The following is a 7592-nucleotide window of genomic DNA, read 5'->3' as shown; positions in this document are numbered from 1 at the left end:
CCAGCGTGGTCATGTCTGATCACCAGGTACACTGTCTCTGTAGCCTCCTGGGAAGTGCTAAGTCAGCCTCTGCCTGTGCCTAGCCCATGGCCACCCAGCATGAGCTACACAGAAAACTGTAGTTGACTGCTACTTGTGCCGGGCTTGGCGATGTCCAGGAAAGGCCAAGCTATAAACCAGTGCAGGCTGCTACTAGTGCAAGACTTGGGGCTACTTATCATGCTGTATGGGGCATGCTGTTGCTTGTTTGAGAGATTTTAGGAAAGTCTTAAGCATGAGGCTCGAGAGGCCACTTGCATAGAAAAGCCACTGGAAATGGCTTGGATGAGCTTGCAAGGAAGGGAGGGGCGGGGTCTCCAGGAATCACCGGATAGGGTGAAAGGTGTGAGTCAGGCGCTGGCGATTCAAATATGGCACCTGCCTGCTAGCTCTGTGGGGGGAGGGCTGGCCAAAGGAGCAATGGCCTCTGCCAACTCTTATGTCTGGGAGAAAGCTGCCCCTCTAGCTCATGCCCTGTTTCCAGGCAATTTAGTTTCTCCCTGAATGTCCCAGGTTTCTTTCGAGCTGATGCCTGGTGCTGGAGCTCAGAGGGAGCACGTCTGAGGAAGGCCTTGGACTCCTGAAGCCTCTGTGTCCCTCAGCGACAGTCCCCACTGGTTTTCACAGCCCGAAGCTGTGAGGACTTCTCTTCCTGGCTCTGGAACCCTGGGCTGCAGGACCTGGTGTGGGATTGGGACCCCTCGCTCCTCTGGGAAACCTCCACCCCTGAGATATCCCTCCTGGTTTTAAACTGCAGCACAGGGTGTGGGCCTGTGACCATGTCTCCAGGACTCAACCCAGATTCTGCCCCACATCTCTGCCCCTTCTACTGGTCTCAGTGCTTCTTCAGTTCCCTGGTTGTAGGGCTTCTGTTCAGCTAGATTTCAGGAGGCTCTGTGTGATGGTTGTTCTATATTTTAGTTGTGATTTTGTTGTGGTTGTGGGAGGTGATGGGTACCACTGTTACCCACGCTGCCCTCTTGTTCAGGTTCTCCAAAATCCAAGTAATGGGATGTTTTGAATAACAGGTCAAGAAGTTTAGATTTTGTCCAGTGTCATTATTTGGGTTCAGATTGTTTATGTGGGTGGTGATCAGAGGAAACCTAAGGGGAGAAATGGGGATAGTGACAAAGGGAAGGCAAAGAAGCCAATTAAATGTTTGTTAGTGAGTGATTTACTGCTTTGGGCAACTGGTGCTCAATCCTGCTGGTCTCTCTGAGACACTGAGGAACATGCTTTAAGAGGATGAGGACACTGAGACATTGAGCCATTGACTCCCAATCCATGTGGGCTGAGGACTGCTTTCAGGGGTGTTAACTTTTCCCAACTTTATATGTTTAGTAGAACAATCACCCTCGATGCTGGTGAAAACTCTCAGGAAGAAGAGACATGAAGCTTTTAATGTAGAGAATTGTCCTAGAAACTGTACCTCATGGCTGCTTAGGGGGCTAGGAAAACTGAGTGCAGGGAATCAATAGCATCCCCTACATTGAGTAATTAATGGGAAATAAAAAAATTTTGAATTGGTAAAAGACATGATTAGGACTTTCTTTGAAAAGATTATTTTTTCTGGAGATAGGTGGGAGTTCGCATGTTATTCAAAAGACATTCTGTGAGTCCTGTGCAATATGCCAAGAGTATGGTAGGATAAATCTTTTTTCCTCAAGAAGCTCAATGTCTGAGAATTGGAACTATTGTTGTGAGAAGATGAGGAAGCTATGCTATTGGTCAAGTGAGATAATGAATAAGCAAATTACAGTTGGGGCAGGAGATGGTAGAAAGGAGACAAGAGATGTAAGAGACATTGCAGGGAAGAAATGGAGAGGTCTTAGTAGCTAGTTGAATGAAAGGGTCCAGAGTGAAAAAGTATTTATAGGTCACTGAAGTTCTGATAATGGCTATTTGAGAGGATTATGCTGCCAAGAACAAAATCTGGGATGGTAGGGAGAAGAGCTGTTTTGGAAAATAACATGAAGGGTAGGAAAATGACTGCTGTGAACAACATACATACAGGTCTGATTTCTATTAGCCTTTTATTAACAAACATTTTTAAAGAGTCTTCTATGTTTTAGGAACCATGCAAGCCACTATACCGAAGTCTAATTACAAAAACCAATGAAAAATGATTTATGTCTTCAAAGGCCTTACAGATTCTTTGTGATGGAGGTGGACATCCCAGTACACTAGGAGTTCATGGGAAGACCTTGGAGGTAAGGGGTAAAAGGCATGGTAAGGAAGGCATGAGATGACAGTTGAGTGAACTTTTTTATTTACTTGTTTGTTTGTGTTTGTACATAACATACTTTTATTCTAGAACCCCTATGTGTATAAATACAACCACTGTTGGATATATATGAAAGACTGGCCAAATATTAAAGGCTACTAATGTCTTACAGGGCCTTAAATTAAAGTATATAATGTCCAAGTATATAATGGACACTTGGCATGAAATTTAAAAATTTTCAGACTCCTAATATAAAATTTTAACATCAAAGTGTCCTATTTCTTTTCTTTTCTTTTTTTCTCTTTTCTTTTCTTTTCTTTTTTCTCTTCTCTTCTCTTCTCTTCTCTTCTCTTCTCTTCTCTTCTCTTCTCTTCTCTTCTCTTCCCTTCCCTTCCCTTCCCTTCCCTTCCCTTCCCTTCCCTTCCCTTCCCTTCCCTTCCCTTCCCTTCCCTTCCCTTCCCTTCCCTTCCCTTCCCTTCTCTTCTCTTCTCTTCTCTTCTCTTCTCTTTCTCTTCTCTCTTTTCTTTTCTTTTCTTTTCTTTTCTTTTCTTTTCTTTTCTTTTCTTTTCTTTTCTTTTCTTTTCTTTTCTTCTTTTCTCTTTTTTTCTTTTCTTTTCTTGCCTTTAAAATGTATTGGTGCATATGTTAGTTACAGGGGTAGATATTTATATAGCAAATCAAAACTAATTTACTGAGGGTAACAGGTCACTGTCTTAATCACATAACTAACTTCAGAGAAACCTAAGTTCGTGGTTCTGAAATTGTGGTCCACTGTCAGAAATGTTATTTGCCTTTTCACTCTCATTCTCTCATGAGTATACAATGCAATTTACCAGAGGCTATATGAATGTAACATCACAACAGACTGAATGTAGAAGCGGAGAAAATACAGCCATCTTCTAAGAAACCCAACATTAAAGATGTTTATGATGTGTTCATTGTTGCTATTTGTCAATGAATTAATCAATATTCTTAAGATCTCAGTTTTAAGTTATAAATTCAATAAATATCTATAGATATAATCTACAGAAACTAAATCTCTTTGCTATCCCCAGCAATTTTTTTAACTGTAAAGGAGTTCTGAGAACAAAAGTTTTTGAGAGTCACTGTCTTAAAATGAACAAACAACAGAAATTCTTTTTAAAAATGAAAAAAAATGGCCAAGAGACACATGAAAAAATGCCCAAGGTCACTAATCATCAAAGAGATGCAAATTAAAACAACAATGAGGTACTACCTCACACCTGTAAGAATGGCTACCATCAACACATCATCAAATGACAAGTACTGGTGAGGATGTGGAGAAAAGGGTGCCCTACTACACTACTGGTGGGAAAGCAGACTGGTGCACCACTATAGAAAATAGTGTGGCGTTTCCTCAAAAAATTAAATATGGGACTGCCATTTGACCCAGTGATCCCACTTCTAGCAATATATCCTAAGAAACCCAAAACACCAATTAGAATATATGTTACCCCTATGTTCATAGCAGCACAATTTACAATAGCTAAGATCTGGAAACAGCCCATCAGTAGATGAGTGGATAAAAAAGCTGTGGTACATTTACACCATGGAACACTATGAAGCTTTAAAAAAGAAAGATCTCTTATCCTTTGGGACAACGTAGATGCACTTGGAGAGTATTATGCTAAGTGAAATAAGTCCATCAGAGAAAGACAAGTATCACATGATCTCACTCATACGTGGAATATAATGAATGAAATAAACTGATGAACAAAATAGATACAGAGATATAGAACCATGGAGCAGTAGGACAAATTTCAGAGGGTAGGCAGGGGTGGGGAGTTTGCGGGGAGAGATTAATCAAAGAACTTAGATGTATATATGCATGATCTATGAACACAGACAATAGTGTGGAGAAGACTGGGGGGTCAGGCAGGGGTGGATGCCGGATGGAGGGGATCAATGGGGGGAACATCTGTAATACTTTAAACAATAAAAGATAAATTAAAAAAAAATTTTAATTACATTTGACAGTCAATATTATATTAGTTTCAAATATACAGAATAGTGATTAGACTTTTATATAGCTATGAAGTGATACCCCTGATAAGCCTAGTACCCACCTGGTACCATACATAGTTATTAAAATATTATTGACTCTATTCCCTATGTTATACTTTATTTTGTAACTACCAATTTGTACTTCTTAATCCCTTCACTTTTTTCACCCATTACCAACATCATTTATTGAAGAGGCTATCTTTACCCCATTGTATATTCTTGCCTCCTTTGTCATAAATTAATTGGCTATACAGGCATAGGCTTATTTCTGGGCTATTTTGTTCCATTGATCTGTGTGTCTGTTTGTATGTCAGTACCATACTGTTTTGATTACTGTAGCCTTGTAATATAGTTTGATATCAGGTAGCATGATACCACCTTTATTCTTCATTCTTAAGATGGTTTTGGCTATTTGGGGATCTTTTGTGGTTTCATATGTATTTTTGGATTATTTGTGCTAGTTCTGTGAAAAACTCATTTGTATTTTGAGACTGATTACATTGAACCTATGGACATTTTAATGATGTTATTTCTTCCTATCAATGATTACAGTCTATGCTTCCATTTATTTGTATTTCTTTAATTTCTTTCTTCAATATCTTATAATTTTTTGAGTACAGGTCTTTTACCTCCTTGGTTAAATTAATCTTAAGTATTTTCTTTCTTTTTGTAATTGTAAATGATATTATTTTCTTAATTTCTTTTTGATAATTCATTATTGGTGTATAAAAATGTAACTGAGTTCTGAATAGTAATATTGTATCTTGCTACCTTACTGAATTCACTGATCTGTTCTAATAGGTTTTTTTGGGTTTTTTTTTTTTTGGTGGAATTTTCAGGGTTCTCTCTCTATAGTATGTCATCTGCAAATAATGACAGTTTTACTTCTTCCTTTTCAATTTGGATGCCTTTTATTTCTTTTCTTTTCTGATTGCTGTGGGTAGGACTTCCAATACTATGTTGAATAAAAGTGATGAAAGTGGACATTCTTCTTATGTTCTATTCTTAAGGAAAATGCTTTTAGCTGAGTGTGTTTATTGAAAATGGATGCAGGATTTTGTCAAATGCTTTTTCTGCATCTATTGATGTGATCATATTGTTTTTATCCTTCATTTTGTTTATGTGGTGCATCAAGTTAATTGATTTGCGGATATTGAACCAAACTTGCATCCCAGGAATAAATCCCACTTGATCATGGTGTATGATCTTTTTAATGCATTGCTGAATTTGGTTTGTTAGTATTTTTTGAAGACTTTTGCATCTATATTCATCAGGGATATTGGCCTATATATGTTTTTTTGTAATGCCTTTGCCTGGTTTTGAAATTAGGGTAATGGTGGCATTTTGACATTAGGGTACAATGAGTTTGGGAGTCTTTTCTTCTTTTCAATTTTTTGGAATAGTTAGAGAAAAATTGATGTTAATTCTTTTTTGAATATTGCATAAAATTAACCTGTGATACCATCCTGTCCAGTACTTTTGTTTGTTAGGAGTATTTTGAGTACTGATTCAATTTCATTTGTATTTATAGGTCTATTCATATTTTCTGTTTATTCTTGATTCAGTCTTGGAAGATTGTAATATTCTAGGAATTTATCCATCTTCTCCAGATTATCCAGTTTGTTGGTATATAATTGTCTGTAGTACTTTCTTATAATCCTTTATGTTTCTGTGGTGTTGGTTGTCATTTCTTTTTCATTTCTGAATGTATTTACTTGAATTCTCTCTCTTGTTTAATTGATGGGTCTGGTTAAAGGTTTATCAGTTTTGTTTATCTTTTCAAAGAACCAGCTTTTGGTTTCATTGATCTTTTTAATTTTTTGTAGACTCTATTTTGTTTATGTCTGCTTTGATCTTTATTCCTTTCTCCTACTCACTCTGGGCTTTGTTCGTTGTTCTATTTCCTTTAGGTGTAAGGTTAGATTACTAATTGGAGATTTTTCTTGTTTGTTGAAGTAGGTCTGTTTGGCTATAAATTTCCCTCTTAGAAATGTTTTGTCTGTGTCCCATAATTTTGGGGTCATTGTGTTTTTCATATCATTTGTCTCAAGGTATTTTTTTATTTCTTCTTTGGTTTTGTTGTACCTATTAATTGTTTACTAGCATGCTATTTAGCCTCCAAGAGTTTGTGTGTTTTTCAATTTTCTTCTTGTAATTGATTTCTAGTTTCATACCATTGTCATTGAAGAAGATGCTTGGTATGATTTAAATCTTAAATTCATTGATATTTGTTTTATAGCTTAGCATGTGGTCTCTCATGTAAAATGTTCCATGGGTTCTTGAAAAAAAAAAAAGTATACTCTGTTGTTTTAGAGTTAAATGTTCTAATAATATCAATTAAATCTATCTGGTATAATGTGTCATATGAGGCCACTGTTTCTTTTTATATTGCTATCTGGGTAATCTATCCCTTTATGTCAATGGGGTGTTAAAGTCCTTACTATGACTATGTTATTGTCAATTTCTCCCTTTATGTTAGTCAATGTTTGCCTTATATATTTAGGTGCTCCTACATTGGGTGCATGAATGTTATTAAGGGTTATATCTTCTTGCTGGATCAATTCTTTTACCATTATGTAATATCTTTCTTTGCTACTTGTTACATACTTTCTTTTAAAGTCTACTTTGTCTGATATAAGTATTGCTATCCCAGCTTTTTAAAAATTATTTCATTTGCATGATATATCTTTTTTCATCCCTTTACTCTCATTCTGTGCATTTTTTCAATCTGAAGTGCATCTCTTGTATAATGGATATTATTTTCTTATCCATTTAACCACTCTATATCTTTTGATTGAAGCATTTAATCCATTTGCATTTAAGGTAATTATTCCATTTAAAACAATTATTTATTGCCATTTTATTATTCATCTTTTTTATCTTCTTTTCCCTTCCTCCTAAAAAATTCCTTTTAATATTTCATGTAATATTGGTTTGGTGGGAATGAACTTCATTAGCTTTTTCTTGTCTGGGAACCTCTTTATCTCTCCTTTGATTCTAAATGACATTCATGCTGGGTAAAGTAATCTTGGCTGTAGGTCCTTGCTTGTTATCACTTTGAACACTTTGTATCAATCCCTATAGCCTGAAAGATTTCTGTAGAGATATCAGCTACAGTCTTATGGGAGCTCCCTTGTAGATAAGTAATTGCTTTTGTCTTTCTGGTTTTAAGATTTTCTCTGTCTTTAACCTTTGACATTTAAATATGATGGATCTTGGTGTGGGCCTCTTTGATTTTATCTTGTTTAGGATTCTCTATACTTCCTGGGCTTGTATGTAAATTTCCTTTGCCAAGTTAGGAAAA

Source organism: Miniopterus schreibersii, assembly GCF_964146895.1.
Source record: "Miniopterus schreibersii genome assembly, chromosome: 2".
Taxonomy (NCBI): domain Eukaryota; kingdom Metazoa; phylum Chordata; class Mammalia; order Chiroptera; family Miniopteridae; genus Miniopterus; species Miniopterus schreibersii.
This window is presented reverse-complemented; position numbering follows the sequence as displayed.